Here is a 22,988-nt window from a genome sequence, read left to right on the forward strand (position 1 = left end):
CCCTGACCAGTGACCTTACCACCTAGCAGCCTCACGAATTGCATGTCTTCCTTCACCTGCTCAACTGCACCCCTTCCCTCCTTCCTGCCCCCTCCCCCTCCCATGCTATATAAGCATTGCTGAGGAGAAAAAAATTTGCAGCTTGATCAGAACACTGTCTTGCTGTCTTCTTTTGTGTCTTCCCGTTCCTTTCATTCTCTCCCGCAGATGGGTTGCCCCCCCCCCCCTTGACACCTTGCTGGCCGGGGCACTTTCTCTAAGGCATCAAGCCAAGCTCAAAACTTCATTGAGAGACTTTGCCATTCTAGATGTCACTGAGAACACTTGTGGTTCGTGGGAGGAGGCCAGTTGTTACACTAACTGCAGTGTGGAAAGAGTTCATGCCACCTCCCTCAGATGACTCTAAGACCTCGGCTGATGAAGCAATTGCAAATGTGGCAGAAAAAAGGAAGAAAGCCCAGCATCAGGCCATCTGAGCACAATCTCATGACAAAACATTGATGCATGAGGGGCTGCTTCTGACGGCTAAGTAAAGAAAATGGCTTCCTTAGGTGCAGTTGACTCCTGGTGCAGATCCTTGGACACTGTCGAAACGACAACAAAGGATTTAGGATGTTCCATTCCCTTAGCTGATAAGATTTCTTTTAATTCATGTGTTCAATGGAGCAACTCTTTTAATTTCCTTCAGAAATGTTTCCATTTGAATTCACAACTTGGCTAACCAATGCAAAAAGCTTATCTTATGGCCTTTCTGGGCTTTTGATATGCCTCTCTCTTACTAATTGTAATCATTTCTAGCTTTATAAAAGATTTGTTTTATTATTTTTAATTAAGAGACAGACAGACAGACAGATAGACAGACAGCAGGTACCTGTGGAATCCAGAGAAGGATGTCAGATCTCTGATGTGGGTGTGCTAGGCCCTGAACTTGTGTCTGCAAGAACTGTGCACACTCTCAACTGCTGAGCCAGGAGTCTCTGCCCCCTCCAGTTTCTTATTTGAAGAGAGATATGTGACTCTTTCAATTGACTTGAGCACTTAGCAGCCACTTAAGACTGTTAAATGACTTAAGATCAGTATAGTTGGGTGGAAGGAAATGAGGAGTCTGAGGAGGGGGAGGAAGATGGAGGAGCAGTCAGTCGACAGAGCAGGTGGAACACACACATATTTATCAATTAATCTTGACAGCTTATGGAGAATGGCTCATGATGCCCTCAAACAATGACAATAAAGTCATCCAAGATCGCTACTCACAGAGTACCCTAGCAGATACAGTGATAAAAAAACTTTGAAAGAGAGTAAGAATTATCAAAATGTAACACAGAGACACAGAGTGCATATGGTCTTAGGGAAAATGCCACCACTGGGTATGCTTTACATGGGGTAGCCTCAGCTCTTCAATTCATAAAGAACACAATATCTACAGAATGCAACAAAGAAAAATAAAACTAAGTGTGTTTGCATCTCTATATCTATATCTGTCTGTCTACCCATGGAGTCAAACAAATAAACACACATGTCCTCCAAGCCTTCCTGTCTGTCTCTGTGCCTGAGAAGAGGGGAAGCCTGTGCTTCATCTCTGCAGACAGGCAGCTGAGGATCACACTTGTCTTGTTTATGTGTCTCAATCTTTCCACTAGTTCCCCTAAATGCCTCATAGACTTTGCTCAGTGAGCCAGTCAGACTCCCAGAAAAAGCTTTCCTTCCTTCCCAACAGTGACTCCAAGACAGATGGTCTATATCAAGAACACTAAGTCCTGGCCTGAGGTCTTAGCCAGCAAAAACTCACTATCAGCCTTGCCTTTGGGAGATGATGTAATGCTATAGAGACATGTCCCACAATCTCCCCCAAAGGCGGAAGGCCTCGTGACTCACAGGGGACCAGGGACCAGGCTTTGGGCCGGACATCAGCCTCTGTTGTGATGAGTGGTGATGGTGTGTGTATTCCAGCTCCTTGGCTGATATACCAGATTCTGTACCATCTTCTGCTTACAGGGCTTTCTTCATAGGGTCATGCTGCACCATGTCCATGTCCTCTTTTGTGTACAGGACTGCGCCCAGCGTGACCCCACAATGGACACATCAGGCTTCCACTGGGTGCTGTCATGATTTGAATAGAAGAGAGAACACTGCAGTTTGGCTGACAGAGCTCTTGAGAGGGCGGTCGCATGAGTTCTCAGGCTGGGGAGACAGCTCAGCAGGTGTGAGGACCTGTGTTCGAGTCCCCCAAACACAGAAACTACATACAAATAAGACGTGGTTGCCTGTGTACCTGTAACCTCAGCTCTGTTAGGTGGAGATAGATGGAATCACCAGGATTTGCTGGTCACTGGTCCAGCTCCAGGCTCAGTGAGCGACCCTGTCTCAAAGGAACAATGTGAAGAGTATAGAGCAGGACAATTGATGTCTTGATCTGACCTCTGTGCACATGCACAAGCGCATGCACAACACACACACACACACACACACACACACACACACACACACACACACATTCTCTCTGTGGCAGAGCAAGCCTTGTAGTCCTTACTAGAAATGTTTATAACTATTTTGGGTATAGAACACTTAGCTCCCTGATTACTGAGCCTGTGCCAATGGAAATAGTCAATTCTTAGGGGAGTCGGGAGTTAGCTAGAGACAGATCTGATGGCATTGTCTAGCACATAGTAGATGTTCAACGAACACTTAAGAAAGAATTGAACAATCAAGAGACGTTAAAGGCACAGATACCAGGATAAGATGGCCCAGAAAAGCCATTCATCCTAATGTGATAGATGCTGTCTTGGCACAAGAACTCTGGGACAGGGAAAGAAGTTAGAACTGTGACCTCTGCCTCTGCCTTAGGGCACCACATTTGCCGTCCTGGTTGCTCACATAACCATCCTTGGAGGCTTTAAGACATCATTTTATAGAAACAGAGAGCAGAACCTAGAGAGGTGAAATGGTTTCCACAAGTTCATCAGCCGGTAATGGGCAGAGTCTGGAACCTACTCAGGTCTGCCTCACGCTCCACACACCACGGCTTGTGGCTCAGCTCCCTTAACAGAAAGTATACATTTCCTACCAAGCAAGATGGCTTTAAAAACAGCGCAATTAAACCCGCTGGATTAGGATCCCATCAAATTTGAATATAGAGAGGGTATGGGTTCACCTTTGTTCGATTCATAAAAGAACAGGTTTAGGGAGCTGAAAGCCACGGAAACCGCAGAGCTGAGACCGAGTCTCTGAAGGTAGCAAAGCAAAGGCCAGTCTTGAAAACACCAGACCAGCGTGATTTGCATAGAGCTGCAAGGCAGGATTGCCTCTGCCTGGAATCATTCTTCACTTTCTCCTCCTTTCCCAGTTTTTCTAGCTAACTTTTATTCATCCTTCAGGCCATGCCTTTACTGTCATTGCCTGTGGGAAGTCCTCACTGACCCGCACACTAAGTGACTCATCCCTACTGTACTCTCTTACACTGGCTTGGGCCCTCCATTATTTAATTGCTTGTTTTATTATCTGTCTTCCTTGCTAGGCAGCAATTCCACAGGGACAGTAGCAGCCATGTCCTTAACACTTAGCACAGTCTCTGGAACACTGCCAGCGAACACTTGTTAAATGAACGTCTAAAGGAATAAGTGGTATGATAATTACAAATCACAGGTTCTTCTAAGAAATGTTTTCTGAGTCTGTCACTGCTTGGATTGATAATTGTTCCCTTAACCGTTCCTGCTCCCTTTCTTTCCACATCTGTTTGCTGACTGACAGTTGTGCATCTGACTCCGTGTGAGATCAAGAAGCAGATGCGTGGCCCTGCCCTAAGAAACTCGCTGCACCCTGTTCGTGGGTCCACAGAACCTTCACGATGCTCTGCAGTACAAGTCTACCCCTGCGTGTATCTCTAGTCTGAGAAGGCTTCCAAACTGCTAGGACTCACACTTAAGGTCTTGTCTGTTTTACGTTACCAGAACCCAGCATAATGAATGAGCAAAGAAATTTATAATTACATGTGGAGTGATGTATAAATTACCTTAACTTAGTACAACCTTTTAGAAAACAGTTTGGCAAGAAAAATTGGATATTTTTAAATTCTTATAACCCAGTAATCCCAATGTCACCTAAATATATAGGTTTTTTTGGTTGTTGTTGTTGTTGTTGTTTTTTTTTTTTTTTTTTTTTTTATCCATTTACTTAGAAAGGGAGTTTTTAGGCTAACATGCTAAGCAGTAGGTTCCATCCTCATGTCCTCACACGTCATTGTACTTTCTTCTCATTCATTCCTTTCCCTACCACGCCGCCTCTTACTCTCCCGCCAGGTGTCTCCATCACCCACAGTTCGCACCCCCCTTGCTTCCCTACGGCAAGTGTTCCTCTCTCGTTCCTATCTTCCTGAACATTTCTTCCCCACTCCCACGGAAGTCCAGTTTTCCCAGCAGCTGTTCAAGAGGCCATGTTTTCTTTAATGCGCGTCTTTGACGTCTTTGTTAAGATTGGGTGGCTGTGCTGTGCAGGTTGTTTCTGGGTCGTCCATTTCTTTGGTCCCATACCTGGTTTTGCACCAGTGCTGGGCTGCTTTTGTTCGCGGTGGCTCTGTGATGTAATTTGAGATTGGGCTTTATGCCACCCCCGCCGTTCCTCCTGCTGGGCACTGCCTTAGCTTAGCTGTCTGGGCCCTTAGTGCTTCATTTCTTCAGTGTCTTAAGTTTTCATTATAAAGGCCTTTCAATTCATTGATTAGGATTATCATTAGGTATTTAATTTACAGACTACTGTTAATGAACTGTTTCTTCTGATTTCTTACTTAATGAGTTCATTATTGGTGTGTAGAAAAGTTATTGGTTTTTTTGTATATTGATTTTTTTGTTTCTTTATTTTTCTAAAGTGTTTATGAGGTCTGAGATTTTTCTGGAAGAATCTTCAGGGTCTCTTAAGTACAGGATTGTGTTGTTTGCAAATAAGGCTAATTTTATTTCTTCCTGTATCATTTGTACCCCTTTCTTTCTTTTGTCCTCTTTCTCTAAGACTTTGAGCACTGTATTGAGTAGTAGTGGACAGGAGACACCTGGTCTCATTCCAGGGCTCAAAAGAAACACTGTTAGAGTTTCTCCATCTCATTAATGTTGGCTGTGGCTTTGTCACATGGAACGCTTACTGTGTTGATGCATACTCCTTCTCTTCCAAGTTTTGCTGCTGTCTGAGCCCCTTCTTCTAGCCCAGTGGTTCTCAGCCTTCCTGATGCTGTGACCCTTTAATACAGTTCCTCATGTTGTGGTGACCCATAACCATAAAATTATTTCATTGCCACTTCATAATTTTCCTGCTGTTATGAATCACAGTGTAAACATCTGATATTGCAACCCCTGTGAAAGGGTCAGAACCCATAGGTTGAGAACTGCTGTTCCAGCTCATATATTCTTAGGTCTGTTCTCTTGGTCATAGCCCAGAGTTTTTGAACACTGTGACCATGCTCATTTCTTCCCATTATTCACCTGTGACATTTCATCAACTGTGTTCACCAGCCCTTACATTTTTATTTCAGTATGGTTGAATCTACTGGTGGTGCTTTCTATAATATTTTTATATGATTTGTTGAGTTTTTGAATTTCCAACATTTTATATAGCTGCCTTTCAAAATCTTTTCTTTTTCATCCATATCATGCATTTTTTTCCATCCATTTGCCTGACTTTTCCTCTGTGCCATTGGCTTTCCTCTCTAGTCCCTAGATTGAATTCATCTGCTTGTTTATATTCTCTTTCCAGTCATTGATTATTTCTACAAAGCACTTGGAAATTTCCACCTGGCATTCTACCTGTTTCAATATCTCTGAATTCAGTAAATAAGGGAGTCGGCATCTTTTGAAGGATTTCTTGTTTCTGTGCATGTGTGGTGTTGGACATTTCTGCTGGATTGAGGGCAGCAGGGTTTTCTCATTGAGTGGCGTACTCTAGAATTCCCAGTACCACTTGGCAAGGAGAAAACAAACTACTGTAGCAATAACATTGTCAACATACAAGATACAGAAATACACTATATTATACTGTATTAAATACACTGTATTAAAATCAACTATAGCCAATTAGCATATCACCATTGACACAAAACTAAAAATGGAAAAACTAGTTAAGAATGTGCTATAAAACTGAAAATTATTTGGAGTAAGTGTGAAAACAGTAACAGTGATGGGAAGGAAGAGAGAGCCAAGGAAGAACAAACACAAGGAGGAAGAGGAAAGAGTGAGGAAGCTTCTTTTTATTTATGAAGAAATGTGATATATTTAGCTCTAATGAATGTAAAGCACTCTGTCAACATTCTTTTGAAATTAGAAAACTGGCTATAGCCTAGAAGACACAGTGTATGCATGAGTACATACATGAGCTAGTATCTGTGATACATACATAAATTGTGATCAAAAATAGTAATGTATCCTCTAAAATTGGCAAAGGATTAGAAATGTCTTAGCCACTATTATATGGCTGGGAGAAGACACAAAGGCAACTTTTATAAAAAAGAAAGCATTTAACTGGGGTCTTGCTTAGAATTTCATGGGGTTAGTCCATTATCATCATGGCAGGAAGCATGACCGCATGCAGGTAGACATGGTGCTGGAGCAGTAGCTGAGAACTCTACATCCTGATCCACAGGCAGCATGCCGAGAGAGATACTGGATTTGGTGTGGTGTTTTGAAATCTCAAAGCCCACTCCCAGTGACACACGTCCTCTAAGAAGGCCACACCTCCTCACCCTTTTAATTCTTCTCACACAGTCCACCAACAGGAAACCAAGCATGAAAACATATTAGTCTATGGGGCCAATCTCCTTCAAGCCACCACAAGAAAAGACATTTTAAAAAGGAATAAAAATTTTTACACTGTCCTTAATACTTTATTTGTTTCCTATAGACCTGTGCCAGCTGGGTGGGCTCAGGGCAGCAAGCAGGGGAATGTTCAGAGGACTGAAGCCTCCCTCCCTCAGTGGGGTCTTAATCCACACCAGGTGGATGAATTGAGAATGCACCTCGCAGCCCAGCTTTCAGAAGTGTGATTGCTAAAAGCGATGATCTCTAATGGGTTACATGAAAGTGAAGTCCAGCAGGTAGAAAAAGAGAGCCACGTATTTCCCTCTGTAGTCCAAAAGCTTGGCTTCCTTGAAGGCACCATCCATGGCTGTGAAGTCAGAGGCTGGCTTTCCATGTGTGCGTTGCTGGAGGCCATGACTGTGTGGGCAAGAGCCGGAAACATGGATGATCAGACATGACCTGACACAGAGAACAGAGATATCAGAACCTAGGAAGGAAAAAAAAAACACTTTGTTTTTTCAAGACAGGGTTTGTCTGCGTAGCCCTAGCTGTTCTGGAACTCACTCTGTAGACCAGGCTGGCCTCAAACTCACAGAGATCTGCCTCCCGAGTGCTGAGATTAAAGACGTGTGCTACCACGCTCGACCAGAAATGAAAATTTAACAAGGGCCTCAGTATCATTTGGTGTCACAAAATATGTAATAAAATCTTACTTAAAACGCAATTTACACTCACTAGCATAACTAAAATCAAGCAGCACTCACGGTGTCTTAGCGTTTCTATTGTTGTGAAGAGACACCATGACCACGGCAACTCTTATAAGGAAAACGTTTCATTGGGTGGCTTACATTTTCAGAGGTTTAGTCCATTATCATCATGGTGGGACATGGTGGCATTCAGGCAGACATGGTGCTGAAGAAGTAGCTGAGTGTCCTACATCTTGGCTTGTAGGCAACAGAAGTGGTCTGCTCACTGGTGTGACTTGAGCGTAGATGAGACCTCAAAGCCCGCCTCCATAGTGGCACACTTCCTCCAACAAGCCCACACCCACTCCAACAAGGCCACACCTCCTAACAGTGCCACTCCCTTTGGGGTCTTTTTCTTTCAAACCACCATACATTATCTGGAAAGGATGTAAACAGCATAGTTTTTTTGTTTTTAGAAAAAATTAATGTTCAATTTAATTAAATTTGTTGTTTAACAATTTCACTTATGTATATAATGCATCCTTTAAACTAGACACAGCCCTGAAATCACGAACTCACAACAAGTACAGTTATTTGCTCTGGGCCTATGGGAGACTGGTCCTGCCAACACTCAGCTACAGGTAGGGGAGGGACTCATGGGCCCTACTCTTTACTGCCAAATTATTTGCTGTGACAGAGTCTGGGAGAAGGGGGGGTCATCTCTAGTTATGTCAGGCACCAATGGATGGAAGCAGCCCAGGCTCACACAGAGGGTAAGCTCAGTAGATCATAAAACTAGATCATGAGAAAATGGGAGAGATTAGTGGGTAAGAACGGTCAGCAGAAAAGAATGCAATGGAAGAGAAGAGAACAAGGAATTAGAAAAGAGGAAAAGGAGAAGAAATAAAGGGTTTTTACCAGTGAGTGAGTTTTAAAAAAAAAACAGATAAATATAGAGTACAAAATAAGAACATTTGGAGGCAATTCAAAATGCTAGGCAAATTCAGACTATTCCTAACTGTAGGGAAGCTAGAGAGGAGAAAACATAGAGACACATGTAAAAAAATACACAATGGGGGAAAATTTATGTGGTGGTTTGAAAGAACATTGTCCCCAAAGAAAGTGGCACTATTAAGAGGTGTAGTCTTATTGGAGGAAGTGTGTCACTGTGGGGGCGGGCTTTGAGGTCTCTTGCTCAAGCTTTGCTCAGTGTGACACTCAGTTTACTTCCTGTTGCCTGCAGGATGTAGAATTCTCATCTACTTCTCCAGCATCACATCTGTCTGCACAATGCCATGCTCCCTGTCATGACAATAACTAAACCTCTGAACTGTCAGCCACCACCTCAACTACATGTTTTCCTTTATAAGAGTTGCCGTGATCATGGTGTCTCTTCACAGCAATAGAAAGCCTGACTAAGATCATGTATAAACAAAATTGTATGAAAGTACAATGAGGAATAACCAAAAACTGTTAATGCAGTAAAGCAAATGATCCTGCTAAGTGTGTAGGGAAGGGAGGCTTGTGGAAAGGAGAAAAGAAAGGAAGAAAAAAACCAAAGAATGAGTGCTGGGGCTGCGGACATGCGTGGGTGGGGAAGCCGGGGCTGTGGACATACGTGGGTGGGGCAGCCGCACTGCTGGTTTTTGTCTTTCCTCTGGTTTAAGTTGTTGCTGAGTCTGCTCCAGACAAGTGTCTGACATCTGCCAGAACTGTCCATGTGGTGTCAATGCCGCGCTTTGTGTATCGAAGGCCTCTGCTAGACAAACTTAGCTTCCCATTCTGCCATCCTCTAGATTCTGAGACCTTGGGGGGCTAATATGTAAACTGGGGTCATCTCCCTAGTGCTTTGAGAGTGTGGGAAGCAAGGACCGCACTGAGGTCCGTGCAGACAAGAGGACCTGCCTTCACATATTCAATACCTCTAAAGTACTACTCAGCCTGCTGAAGGGACTTAGCTGTTGGAGTCATGGGAACCCATGTAACTTCGAAGTTCTCGGCCTCTGCAGTAGTGAATGACAGAGGTGCTCCAGAGCCTGATATACCTGCTGCTGCCCTGAAGCTCAGAGCAGTCGAACTCCAGGTAATTCTCAGTTGAGGGTAGTTCCCAGTCACCAAACATGGCACTGTCTCTTCTTGGCGCTTTCCAGCCTGAGCCAGACCTGCACCCTTGGACTTCCTGGCGTCTGGCCATCCTGCTAGCTATGACTGCGTCTATGGCTTTTCCTCATCTAAGGGCTGTGACAAGCCCAGACGGAGGCTCCTGGATTGTGTCTGCTCCCTGATAACAGGACCCAGGAGTAGCGGCGAGCTCTCTCTCTCAAGCTGGTACCTAGCTGCCGGCTTACCTTGTGGAAGCAGCTCCGGGACCCTTCTCTGTACCTGGGAACTGAGCAGCGGAAGCTGTGCTTGGCCTGCCTCGCTGGACCTTCCTGTCTCTGCGCTCACCTCAGGTGTCCTTGCATTTCTTTTGTGGAGTTCTAAACATTTCCTCAGCTTCTCTCTTTAGATAAAGTTCACATTTTTCCTCACTCTCTCCTTCACTAGTTCACACATAAGCAGACTGTCTTCCATCCCGCCCAGAAGGACCAGATAAACACAAAGTAAGCTTTTGTTCAGTGTAGGTATGCCCAAAGACATATTTACACTAAAACGTAGCTTGTTTGTTGGAAATTCAAATCTAACTGGACAGCTTGTATTTTATCTAGCAATCTCACTTAACTTGTCCCCACTTTATCTAGTCCCAAGCTACTGACACCCAAAGAAACCAGTTATAAATCCTTTTGTCTCAAAGCTTATTTTGTCAGTAATTAGTAAGCTATACCAGCTTGCTTTCTGGTTCCATTTCCTTGGAATGCCTCTTTCCATTCTTTCACTCTAGGGCTGTGTTTGTTTTTGCCAGTGAAGTGTGTTTCTTTCAGAGAAGAGACAAAAGAGTCCTATTTTTTAATCCTATACGCTAATCTGTGTATTGGATAATTTAGAACACTAATATTCAGGGCTATTATTGAAAGGTGTATAGACATTTTTGTCATTTTATTTTCTTGGTAAAGCTTGATAATTTTCTGCTCTTCAATGTCTTACTGTTACAGTGCAGGTGATTTTCTCCTGCATCTCATGGGTGTGTTTATCTTTCTCTTTGCTATGTAGAGTTCCTTCCTGGATCTTCTGCAGTGCAGGCTTAATTTATCATGCAAGGTTTTCTTTCTCCTTCAGTTATGGTGGGTATAGTGACCTGAGTTTTCAGTTACTGCTTTCAGAGATTAAAATAGGCCATCTCACGGGGAAGACCCCTTTATATAATGTCATATGTCTAGTTCTTCTCAAAAGAAAGTATTTTAGAAATGTGGATTTTTTTTTTTTTGTATTTCTTTGAAAGTTTTAACAGCAGCCATCTTTTCTTCTCTATTCCATTTCTGTCCTTGATTTTTCAAGACTGTAAAATAGAAAGCTGACTGAGATGTTGCCCTGATGTGTTCTTAAGCCAATATATCCTCTGCCCATGAGGAAAATCTCTTACTGTTCTACAAATCTCTCAAAGGGTTTCTCGACAACATGATGAATATTCTTCCTTCTCCTAGAAGAAGCCAGCACACCATCAGGCACACCTGGAATTGCATCCAGGCCCCTGAGCAGTCCTGTGTCTAGTCATGTAAACAGGGTCTAGGATCTGGACAGTAGAGGCGTCTAGAGAATCCAGGCAGCCACACTGAAACACACTGGGAAACATGCTCTTGGTATATCAGGTTCTTGGTCAGGATTATAATGAAGACCTTGACCTCCACAAGTGGAAACCAGAAAGGGTCCTGTGCTTGCTTTGAAAGTGCTATTGATTTACTAGGTTGCACTACTGCACATCCATGAATGGTCTGCTACTCTGTCCATTAAACACACATGTTCAAAGACTCACACATTGCTGCATGACTCTCTGTAACAGATCTGTTTGATCCTTTTGGAGGTAAAACTTAAGTGCTACAGAAATGACAAATTTATGATTTTCTTACACACATGTTAAATAACGCTGGCCTGAATATTCCTTTTTGGACCATTTCTCATGAATTTCAGATTCTTTCATTCAGAAGAGGTCTGAAGATGTATTTTCTTTTAGCTCTTGCTAAAATTCTTTTTCATAGCTGTTCACTGAACATATGTTACAAAAAGCAATTCCTTCACTATGTTTTATTTGATCCACTCATAGATCTTAGTATAATTGTGAGATAGTTACAGGATTTTGGATATACCTGGAAAAAATCTGATATGACTATTAGAAATCCTTAATAGAGTTTAGTAATGGGTCAAAGTAAAATATTTTAAAAATTTATGAGTCTCTGATTAGGATTATTTGAAATTTTATACATGAATATCTACTTTGACATCTAAAAATTAAATATATTATTTCATTTAGGTATGCCAAAAGCCTTACGGAGCTGATCAGAGGTCAATGACTCTTTTACTGGTTGATATTTTTATAGAAAAAAATATTTATATGATTATAAACTATAAGGTGAAAATTTCTTAAGTATCTAATTGTGGCTTAAAGTTTGAAATTATTTTTTAAGTTTAATTGGCACAGCACCTACTAAAGAAGCTTCCATTTTTCCAAAGGAAAAATATTTTGCTGTGTATTTGGAATCATTAAGAAACAAAACCTATTTTCAATGGGTAAAGGCACTTGCTATGAAGCCTGAGGACCTGAGTTCAATTCCTAGGACCAGCATGATGGAGATGACTGATTATATCAAGTTGTCCTCTGACCTCCCACATGCACACTATAATACATGTGCCCTATACACCAAATAGATAAATAAATAGATAAATGTAATTTGAAAAACTCTTTAAAAAATCAAACTCTTATGAAACATTTAAATGAGATTGAATAGGATAACATTCTATAACAATGTAGGATATCTGGAGTTAACCATAATTTGTCATATACTTCTAAACAGTTCAATTTAAAACGTTTCAATCATTATAGGGGCACATGATACAGCACACACAGAGAGGTCAGAAGATGACTTTGTGAAGCTGGTTCTTTCGTTCTGCCTTAATGTGGGTTCCAAGAACCTAACTCAGGCATCAAGTTTTCATCACCAGGCATCCAGCATCTGTACCTACTAAGCCATCTCCTGTTACTCAAAATAGTGAAACAAACAGATTTGTAACGTTTCCATCACATGAAGAATGAATAAATGTTTGAGGTCATAGGTATGTTAATTATTCTTATTTGATCATTGCACACTATATTCACATATGGAATGTGACACAAAATATGTAATTGCTGTGTGACAAAGCTTCCAAAGGAAGCAGATGTATCATTCAATAGGTATTCTTTCTCATTTTACAATGAGGTTGTGAAAACTTAAGTGTTATTCCCAAGGACACACAGCTGATGTTTCAGCCAAAGTCTTCTGCTCCAAATACAGCCTCGGGACCTTTAAATGAAACATTATCTGTAACTAATATTGATTCTGAGAGAATATGTGGCTTAATGTAACACTCGCAAGATTAACAGTTTTGACACTGATAACTCTGGTGTGGTTGATAAAAACATGTGTGATGACCTGTATTCTGAGTATAATGGACATAATAATGAAGAAGGAGGAACACTGTGACTGTAGAAAGCAGTCACAAGTGTAGTGAACTCCTTCCTGAAGGCCCAATCTATGAGACGTACAGTAGTTGACTGCTATTCTGAATTGCTGCCCAGACCATCGCAAACTCATGGATGTTTGGATTCTTATCTGTTCCTCCCAGAGCAGCTGTGCCAAGTCCTCAACCGCCCAGACTGCACTTGTCTCTGTCCTTGATGTTATGGCCGCTGAGGTCAGGAGTCCAGCTTGAAAACAGCTCATCAATTACCCATTTATAGGTGGCTCTCAATGTTACACTCAACATCCCAATTTTATCTTATCTCCCTTTGATCTTATAACAGTGTTTGAGCTTTATCAAAACCTGGGCATCACTGGGGACTTCTTCGGGCTACTATTAAAAATTAATTAGGTCATTTGGCCATTCATAAAAGTCACCCTGATAGCAATTTGGTCATTATGTAGCTAAATGAAACCAAGAGCAATCCTAGTACAGCTAGGGAGCTGCACCTAACAGCTAAATTGAGCACTTAAGTTTTTTCCCTGTTTTATTTTAACAGCATGGTTCAGAAATTGGGACACTATCAGGTCAAAGGGAGAAAAAGCACATTAACATTTCTCCCTTCAGATTCCACCCCACCTGAGCTTTAAATGGGCAGTAGAATCCAGCACTGGGCTGAGGTCCCCGTGTAAGCTTCAGAAAATTCCGACCTTGCCTTCCGAACTACAGTTCTGGTCTAGCCCCATCACTTAGCCACTTTGACCTACATTTTATGAAATCAGAGAGTTTCTATGATCATTTCTCCCTTACAGACTCCATGACCTCTCAAAATGATTGTTAGAAAAAATATCTTCCCACTTCGACTGAAGTTCTGCTCTGTCCCTTACACCCAAGTAGAGTCTGAGTGCGTCTGCAGGGCTGGAAGGTGGAGAGCATCAGGAAGGTGAGAATGAACTCAGGGTCAGTCAAGCTAGGCTGTGACTTCCTGTCTGTCCTGACAGTGGGGATTTCCCAAGCTTTAGGGCCAGTCTTACTCATCATTGGTTACTGTATTAGGGATCACAGTAAGTGTAGCTAACAATGGGTGAGTCGGACACAACGAAAAAGACTTGATGCTGTTTGGCAGTGAAGAGCTTCATAAACTGTTGGCTCCCCTTTGTCTGTGGTTAGGTGCCGATGAAAACCAGAAAAGTTTAATTAATTACCCTAGAAACTCGTTACTTTAAAATAAATTGGAGAACATAACCCAGACTGTGTAATATGATTAAAGACATTAACTCATGGTCATTACCATTTGCAGGATGTTTATTGAGCTGTGTGAAACGAGATGGTCATTTATAGAACTTCATCATTCCAGAAAATTCTGAGACCACCTAAGTAGTTTGACCATCTCTTTTCTGAGGACAAAAAAGAGAAGGCCCTCCAGTATCTCCCATGAGGTACTGTGTGGGAGAGAGACTCAGTCCAGCCAAGTCACTGTCCCACAGCGAAGTTCCTTATATGTCTTAGCAGAAGATGAGTCAAGCTGTATGAAATCCATGAGAACAACTTGTATTCACAGCAGAAATATGAGGACTTTAGAATATGGAGGCATGAAATTCGGTTTACTGGGTGCTAATGGTGAGTACCTACTGTCCCAGATGCCAGATAACAGGGAATTCAGCCAAGGAGGTAACTCCAGCAGGGCCTGGCCTGTGGTTTCCAGGCTGTGCCAAATTAGGATCTCTCCAAAATCACAGACCAGGTAGGTTTTAAATTCTGACAAGTCAATGAGGAAAGAGCATAAATTAAAAAGAAGCTAGCTTTGTGAACATTCTGTGTCCTATACCTCACACAGCTCCTACCCTCAGAACCCACATGGACTCACTGGGACTCTGAGGTTTGCTCACAGGAAGAAGTGTTAGCATTTTGTAGACTTCAGTGATGCACTGGAGAACAGGCACTTCCACGCCCCATCTCACTTGAGACAGGGTCAGATACTTGACACCCACTTTTAAAGGCTAAGGACCATAAACTAGAGTGTAAGGGCTGGGCTCCTACCTAGAGTTTGATGCAGACTATGCTTTGATTGTAAGACAAGGGCGAGATTTGGAGCAATTTGCTAATTACTGCATTAAATTGCCATAAATTTTCATATAAGCAAACGTAGTTATTAGCTGAACCGCCATACTGTGTAATTGTGGCACCATTTCCCTGGCAGCAAGAATGTCGGGCTCTTACAAGGTCTTCCAGCCAAGTGCACCACGGCCCAGCAGGCAGCGTGCTGCTATGGAGTGTCAAACCATCACAAAATGTATCTTAAGTGTATCTGCTCCCTGCTCCACCACCTCTTCTGTGGAGAAAGAAGTGTGGCTAATTGCCTTGGTATTACACTTGAGTAGGGGTTTAGTTTTATGGCCAGACGTTGTACCACTGCATCTTGAGTTTGGGGAAGACACCATTTTACTAATATCAAAGTCATTTCATAAGCCACTGTGTAATTAAACTAAATATAGATGTGCGTGTTCCTTAACTTGTGGTGGAGTTGCATCCCTCTAAGGCCATCACACATCAGAAAAGTCATAAGTCAGGATGCCTTTAATACTGCTGACCTACCAAGCAGCCAGAGAGCCTATGTTGGGAGCAGAGCACACTGGAAGATCAAGGTTATCCCACGACTGAGAGTGCTGGGAGCTTGGGAGCTGTGGCTCACTGTCGCTGCCTAATGTGGCAAGATTATCTTGCTCCTACCAGGATTGGAAAAGAGCAAACCCCAAAACTTAAAGTATGATTTTTGTTAAATATGTATCACTTTCCCACCATAACAAGTCAAAATACTGTCAGCAGAACCATTGGAAGTTGGAGACTATCTGTATTCAAACACCAGATAAGTGAATTATCCTGGGCAATTAATAAAAGCAGTGTGGCAAAGTGAATACAGTTTAGTTTTAATATACCTAGAAATAGAACATCACAATGCCACCACCTTCTCTGTCCAGTATACCTAATGATTAAATATAAATTTAAAATGGGCATTTGTTTATGGAATATTCGTTAGAATCTATTTAATTCTATTCATTAACACAATTTCTCAATTTTCTGTTTTTCTTTCTTTAACGTATCTTCATAAAGGGGTAATGAATATGTACTTCTGGCACACTACACATTTAACATTAAATCAGAACCATAATAGGATCAGAAGAGAAGAGAACTGGAAAGCCGTGTGAATACTTCAACCATACAAATGAGCAAGGTAGAAATGAGAGGCAGACAGAATAAATGCTCAGAGTGGATGTTGCTGCTAAACAATGGTTGTTCCTAACCAAAGGTTCTCAGGACTGCCTAAAAGAACCATTGTCCAAGGAATTTTAACAGGGTCAAAACCTTGGCAAGGCCTCTTAAATTACCAACAGATAGTTTGGATTTGTTTTGGAGTGGGATTTTTTTTAAAGATTGTTTAAAAGTTTCATTGAATTTCCTCCCACATAGCATTTAACTTTTTGACATGTAATCAGCAAAAGACATTTTGGAGTTAACCAAGTACTGTAAATGGAGAAGTTGACTGTGGAAGAAACGCATCAAGGAAAGGGGCCCATGGCTTTGATGCTTTAACCCTGTGGGTAGGTTCCACTGAGCCACTAAGGGTGCTGGTCACCGGGGTTCACTCTCCTGGCACCTTTTTGGATGTGATGTTTCCTCTATTTTGTTTTAAGGCAGAAAAGTAGGGAGGAGACACTACTACGGCATGTGTTCTGAATTAAAAGCTGGGGAAGTAGGGTGTTTATTCTGAGAAAGAAACAGGGTGAGCAATCACGAGCACCAGGTCAAGAAGACAGTGCAGCTTGGAGCGATCCAGGCTGGTGAAGATAGAGACGGAAAAACGGACAGGACAGCGAGGGTTTCTGAGTGTGACTTGCCCCCATAGGCTCATGTATTTGGACCCTTGGTCCTCAGCTGAGGACATTGTCTTAGAAGATTGTGGAACGTTCAGAAGTCTCACTGGAGGAAGTGAGTCACTGAGGGCCGGCTTCTGGGTTTTTAGTTTATTTCCACTTCCTGTCTGTTCTGTTTCCAGGTTGCAGATGCGATATGATCAGCCGTGTACTCTTGCAGCCGTTCCTTCCCCGGCATGATTAACTGTATCCTTCAAACTGTAAACCAAAGCAAACCCATTTTCCCTTAAGTCGCCTCTTGTCAGAAATTTGATCCCAACAAAAAAAGAGACTAACAAAGGAGAGGGAGTCAGGGAAAGCTGGAAGGGTTCCACCATAGTGCCACCAGAATGAAACTCTGTGAGGCCTCGGGCAGTTCTCCATAAGCCTGTCAATTGTTAGGTACCTCCGCTTTGTTGTTGTGTATTTTTCCAGGTCTCACATCTTCACATAGAACAGTGGTTCTCAACCTGGGCTGTGACCGCCCTTTGGGGGCCCCATATCAGATAGCCTGCATATCCAACACTTATATTACAATTCATAACAGTAACAAAATTACAGTTATGAAGTAGCAATGAAATAATTGTGTGGTTGGGGGTCACCACAGCATGAGGAACTGTATTAAAGGGTCAAAGCTCTAGGAAGGTTGAGAACCACTGACAGAGAGCATTATAGCCTTGGATATTTTGCTATAGAAAACAGTGGGACTTGAAACACGGATTCAAGTGTGATTGTAGCAGTTGGTGAATTTACAAAGGCCGTGCGTGGAGAGAAGCCGCAGGAGTGCTCAGAGTAAAACTGAGGATCACAGAGTTAAAGAAGCAGAGGACCCCACCATGGAGGGGAAAGCATCCGGTCAGAAAGAAGGGGGAGAAGCAGAGGACATGAACACCCCGACAGGGTGTCTAGCACAGGATGGCAAGGAAGGCAAAAATGGACAGAAGAAACAGGATTGGTCAAGCAAGCCAAGATGGTGATTCCTAAGAGAACCTGGTTAGTAGGGAAAACCAGACCACAGATCTGGATGCACCAAGGACGACCATGTTGGCAAGCTGAAGTTCCTAGGACCCTGGTTTGGAATTAAGATATTAAGATATTAAGCCTAATATCTTATGTAGATAATGTTGACAAGATGGAGAAGTCCTGGTAAAAGGCCACAAAATGAGGCTCCCTGCAGGGGCTGAAGTCACGGGTATGGAAAGTCAGGGTAGGTGATGAGTGGCACTCGCATTTCCTGGGAATCCTCTGCTCATTCCCACTGCCTATGGGCCTCCTCTCCAGACAAGAGGAGCGGTGGCAAGAAGGAACCTGCCGTCATATTTACAGAAGGTGAAAACTGAGAAAAACTGAGATCTGAAGTTTAGACTCTAAACCTCTTATCAAGCATAGACATTGCTAGGAGCAGAGGGAAAGAGGCACAGTACCCACGTCTCATTTCCTCCTGCACGTGCAGGGAGGTGTTGCTCCCTTGGGCTCTTGTAGCAGCCGAGGTTGCTGGACTAAGGGCTAGACTGCAATCACATCTAGCCATGTCTTGCCTCTGGTGGACAGGAAGAGTTAGCAGCAGTGAGGCTTGATTTAGGGAATCTTTCGATGTGTCTCATTCAGTGACCTCTTGCTGGGCCCTTTCTTTAAAAGCGGGGAAATAGGAAGGCTCTTAGGAATCTGATGAACATGCCAGAGAGGAAAGAGGGATTGAGGAGGAAGAACAGGCTCTTGGTGAGGACACCCTGCTCTTCTGCGAAGGGATGGTGCTGTCCTAGCATGCAGAGATTGCCTTCCAAATCATTCACACCAAACAACACGGATGTCTGTGGCTGCTGGAAGCAGACTCAGGCCCTTGGGAATCCCACAACCAAGGCACAAAAGCCAACTCTCTTCTTCCACACCTGTAGCTCGCTCAGGACCACTGTTTTTCAGGATTACAGGCATCTGTTTTTGAGCTGGCTCCTTAGAGACGTAAACAGGATTACAGTCTATGATGGTTTTTCTCATTTCCTCCTATGTATGGTTTTAAGTTTCTGTGACAGCTTTTCTGTTTCTTTCTTCAGATAGCAAAGCTGAGCACCAGCTTGTGAGTAACTGGGGCATGGACTTACAGTGAGAATGTTTAAGAAATGGAACGTTCTAAAATCAGTGTTGTTTCATCCGCTACTACTGGGGGTGGGGGAGAATCCCTACGGAGTCCCAACCCACTTTACCAGTACAAAGGAAGGATCAAATCAAATATCTCTTTGAAGATTTGGGATCTTCTCCAGTTCTAGAGTCATCATTTAGATTATCATTCTGGTCATCGGTGACTTCAGTGTTGTAGGCCCTGGGACAAAGAAAGTGGATCGGAGCCAAAGATATGGGTTTCAGGACCAGCTCTGCTTGGGAACTGAGATCCAAGGCCAGTCACTTCAAATCTAAATGTCAGATTCCTTCTCTGTAAAGTTGGGTAAGACACCAAGCCACCTACACAGCAGGCTGGGAAGATGACAGATACACTCTGTGGGAGCATTTCTATCAGCTCCAGGCAATGTGTGATGGTAAGGAGCAATGAGGTGCACGGAGTCACACTTACCACACAGGGATTGGGTCAGATGGTTCCTAAAAGCTAGGCCATGCAAGAGACTCCCAAGCCAAGGCTGAGGCCTTATTACTCACTTCTTTGCTCTACAAGTAAATGACTAGGAAAACACAAATGAAGATTTCTATGCTGCTTTTCAGCTAGCTGTGGGAATCCTTGCACAACAGATAAAGAAATCCCGGCTTAGAAGTTGGTGAGTTCTTAGGTAGCTTTTCTCAGGCCTTGCAGCCCAGTGTTAACAAGAAGATTCACACCTGAAATGAAATCCAGCAAGGGCAGGCAGCTTCAAGTGTGCTTTTTTATCAAGACTCAAAAAGTCCATACACATAGACAACAGGAGGAGGGTACCAGAAAGGCCAAGAGCTAATGGAAGAAATCTGAATGGAATGCAGGAACAGTCTGGTGGATGCGGAAGTGGCCCGTGGATGCAGGAAGGGGCCAGTGGATACAGGAAGTGGCCTGTGGGTGCAGGAAGGGTCCTGTGGATGCAGAAGTGGCCCGTGGATACAGGAAGTGGCTCATGGATACAGGAAGTGGCCTGTGGGTGCAGGAAGGGTCCTGTGGATGCAGAAGTGGCTCATGGATGCAGGCAGGCAGACTTACCAGTTGCCTATAGTTGATACTTTCAGCAATTTGGGCCAGGTTTGGAAGCTGTGGCTGACTGAGACAGTTACCAGGACTACGCTGGCAACCACCTAAGTGCTGTTGGTGCCTGGATGGCTGATATCACAGGGAGGTCCTGAGGAAGGCAGCCTGTCAGCACACGGCCCCCTTCGCCCCGATTACTGCACACTGCACTCCTGCAGGTGACAAGGGAAATGAGCTGCAAAGGCATCATGACCATACAGAGATTTTTTTTAAATCTCTTTACCTTATTCCTCTGTTTCTAGAAATGTCATGTTTGATTAGGAGGTATAGAATTTAAATTTTAAACCTGAGGATTTCCCCCCATTATCCAGTCCCTATAAATATGACCACCTTTTCTCACTTTCTCGGACCCCACCTGTCCTGAAAGCAGGCAGCACAATGTGCAGGTATGACAAGGAGTGTGTCAGCAGGTAGGAGTGGGCCTGACCACACGTCCTATCTGAAGGTGTCCCACGTGACATCAGAAGTTATTCAACACTGAGGTCTTCGTAGCTGGACAACAGAAAGGAAGCTGAGGATGTTAGCAAGTTGGAAGTACTGCCCAACTCCAGGTCCTTCCAGTACTTCAAAAGCTCACACTCAACATTGTTATTTGTAAATAAAACATTGCTATCAAAGCCGGATTTAGGATCAGTCTTAAACCAATCAGAAGGGAGCTCCGTTTCTATGGAAACAACACATAATTGTGTCATATTTGCTCATTACCCTTGCTTCCCATCTCCACGAGTCATTCTATGACACAGAGCACCCAAGATTTCTGCCTTGGGCACAATGAGGCCCCTTTGATAGTTTCTCCCTATTTTCAACGAGTTTCAGATCATTGTTAATTTACCCCAATCCATTCTAACATCTGCCAAATACCCCCTAAAAAGTTATCTACATGTGCAGTATGGGAAATTCATATTTTTCCTGTTAAGAATTCATCATCTTTTCCAGACACACCTGAATGAAACAGATTCCCATTCATGTCCTGCTCCTAGGGATGCTGGGAAAATCAGATGACGCCTGCAAGGCACAGCTTGCTCATGGAGAAATACGATATACGAATATCACGTATAACAGAACATTACTTTAACATACAGCAAGGAACTGTGGCCATCCACCTGTTTCAGATTGGCCCAGATCTTGCCCTGGGGACAACTCCTGGGAGCCTGTCACCTGCAACAGCTCATCTCTTCTTTAGGCACATGTAGATTCTGTGAATATCAGGCAAATTTTGCATTTGTCCATAATGCCAAGTTAGTAATTCCATACTCCCTGAAATATATAGTATAGGATGCTAAGAAACTTCCCACAATCCCCTGCTATGTCTTTATTCCTGCTCTGCCTGTCTGCTCCCCAGGCCCTGCTCCATGACAAGTAGAGATTTCATTTCCCTGTGGGCAAAGACACTGGTTCATGGTGGAAATGTAAGCATCCTTGAACTTCTTTCCAGATCTTACAGATTTTCTTAGGCCTGATCACCAACTTCTGCTTGTATGGGATTTTAACAATATTCCAAATCTATCACATAAAAATAGAATTAAGCTGTAATAAGAAACTGTGTAGATGGGAGCCAGTGGCAACTCTCTTTCCTGTGAAGGCTGATACAATAATTTCAGAGTTGAATGATGGACTTTCACTATTTCATTGATAATAGTTTTTTCACGGGAAATAACATCATGTTGGCTACAATAACATGACTGTTATATTATTGTTATCTAGGTTTCCTGAGTGTTGTACCTGTGGCTCTAAGTGAAGAGTAAACACTTCCCACAAACAGGAAGAGCTCAGAGCAGAAGGAAGAAGGTCCCTGAGATGAGTTAAAAATGGTCTCCTGTTAAAAAGCTTCCCTAAGAACAGGAGGTAGAAAGAATAAAAACTGGATAGGAGGGGGCGCTGTGAAATGCTGACTTCTGTCCATGACAGGTCCTACGCTCACAGTCTCACTGCAGCTGTGGTCATCTACACGAGGCTCACAGACTCACTGCAGCTGTGGTCATCATCTACACGAGGCTCACAGACTCACTGCAGCTGTGGTTATGTACACAAGGCTCACAGTCTCACTGCAGCTGTGGTCATCATCTACACGAGGCTCACAGACTCACTGCAGCTGTGGTCATCATCTACACGAGGCTCACAGACTCACTGCAGCTGTGGTCATCATCTACACGAGGCTCACAGACTCACTGCAGCTGTGGTCATCATCTACACGAGGCTCACAGACTCACTGCAGCTGTGGTCATCATCTACACGAGGCTCACAGACTCACTGCAGCTGTGGTTATCTACACGAGGCTCACAGACTCACTGCAGCTGTGGTCATCTACACGAGGCTCACAGACTCACTGCAGCTGTGGTCATCTACACGAGGCTCACAGACTCACTGCAGCTGTGGTTATGTACACGAGGCTCACAGACTCACTGCAGCTGTGGTTATGTACACGAGGCCTGCACAAGATCAGGCCAACACAGGCAGTCCCTGCTGCAGCAGGCAGCCCTCATTGGACCCAGTGGGTTACAGAAAGAAAAGCAGAATGCCTCCCTTTCTTCAACTTAGAAACAAACAAGCACACTTAGCTTACCCAAGTCTGTGGGTGAGAAAGCCCCACGACTCAAAGCCCCATGATCCCATGGTCAAGCAAAGTTTCTGTCTAGGTCCCAGAACGTTTGTCTGTCCTCTGTTCTCTTAATTTTTCACCATCTTTCCTGAAATGGTAACTAATACCAATCCTCCATCTCTCTCTCTTTTCATGTGTGTGTGCACATGTATCTGTGTGTCTCTATATGTGTATCTGTGGATGTGTGTCTATTTGTGTATGTATGTG

The sequence above is a fragment of the Peromyscus eremicus genome, chromosome 19 (assembly GCF_949786415.1).
Source record: "Peromyscus eremicus chromosome 19, PerEre_H2_v1, whole genome shotgun sequence".
Taxonomy (NCBI): domain Eukaryota; kingdom Metazoa; phylum Chordata; class Mammalia; order Rodentia; family Cricetidae; genus Peromyscus; species Peromyscus eremicus.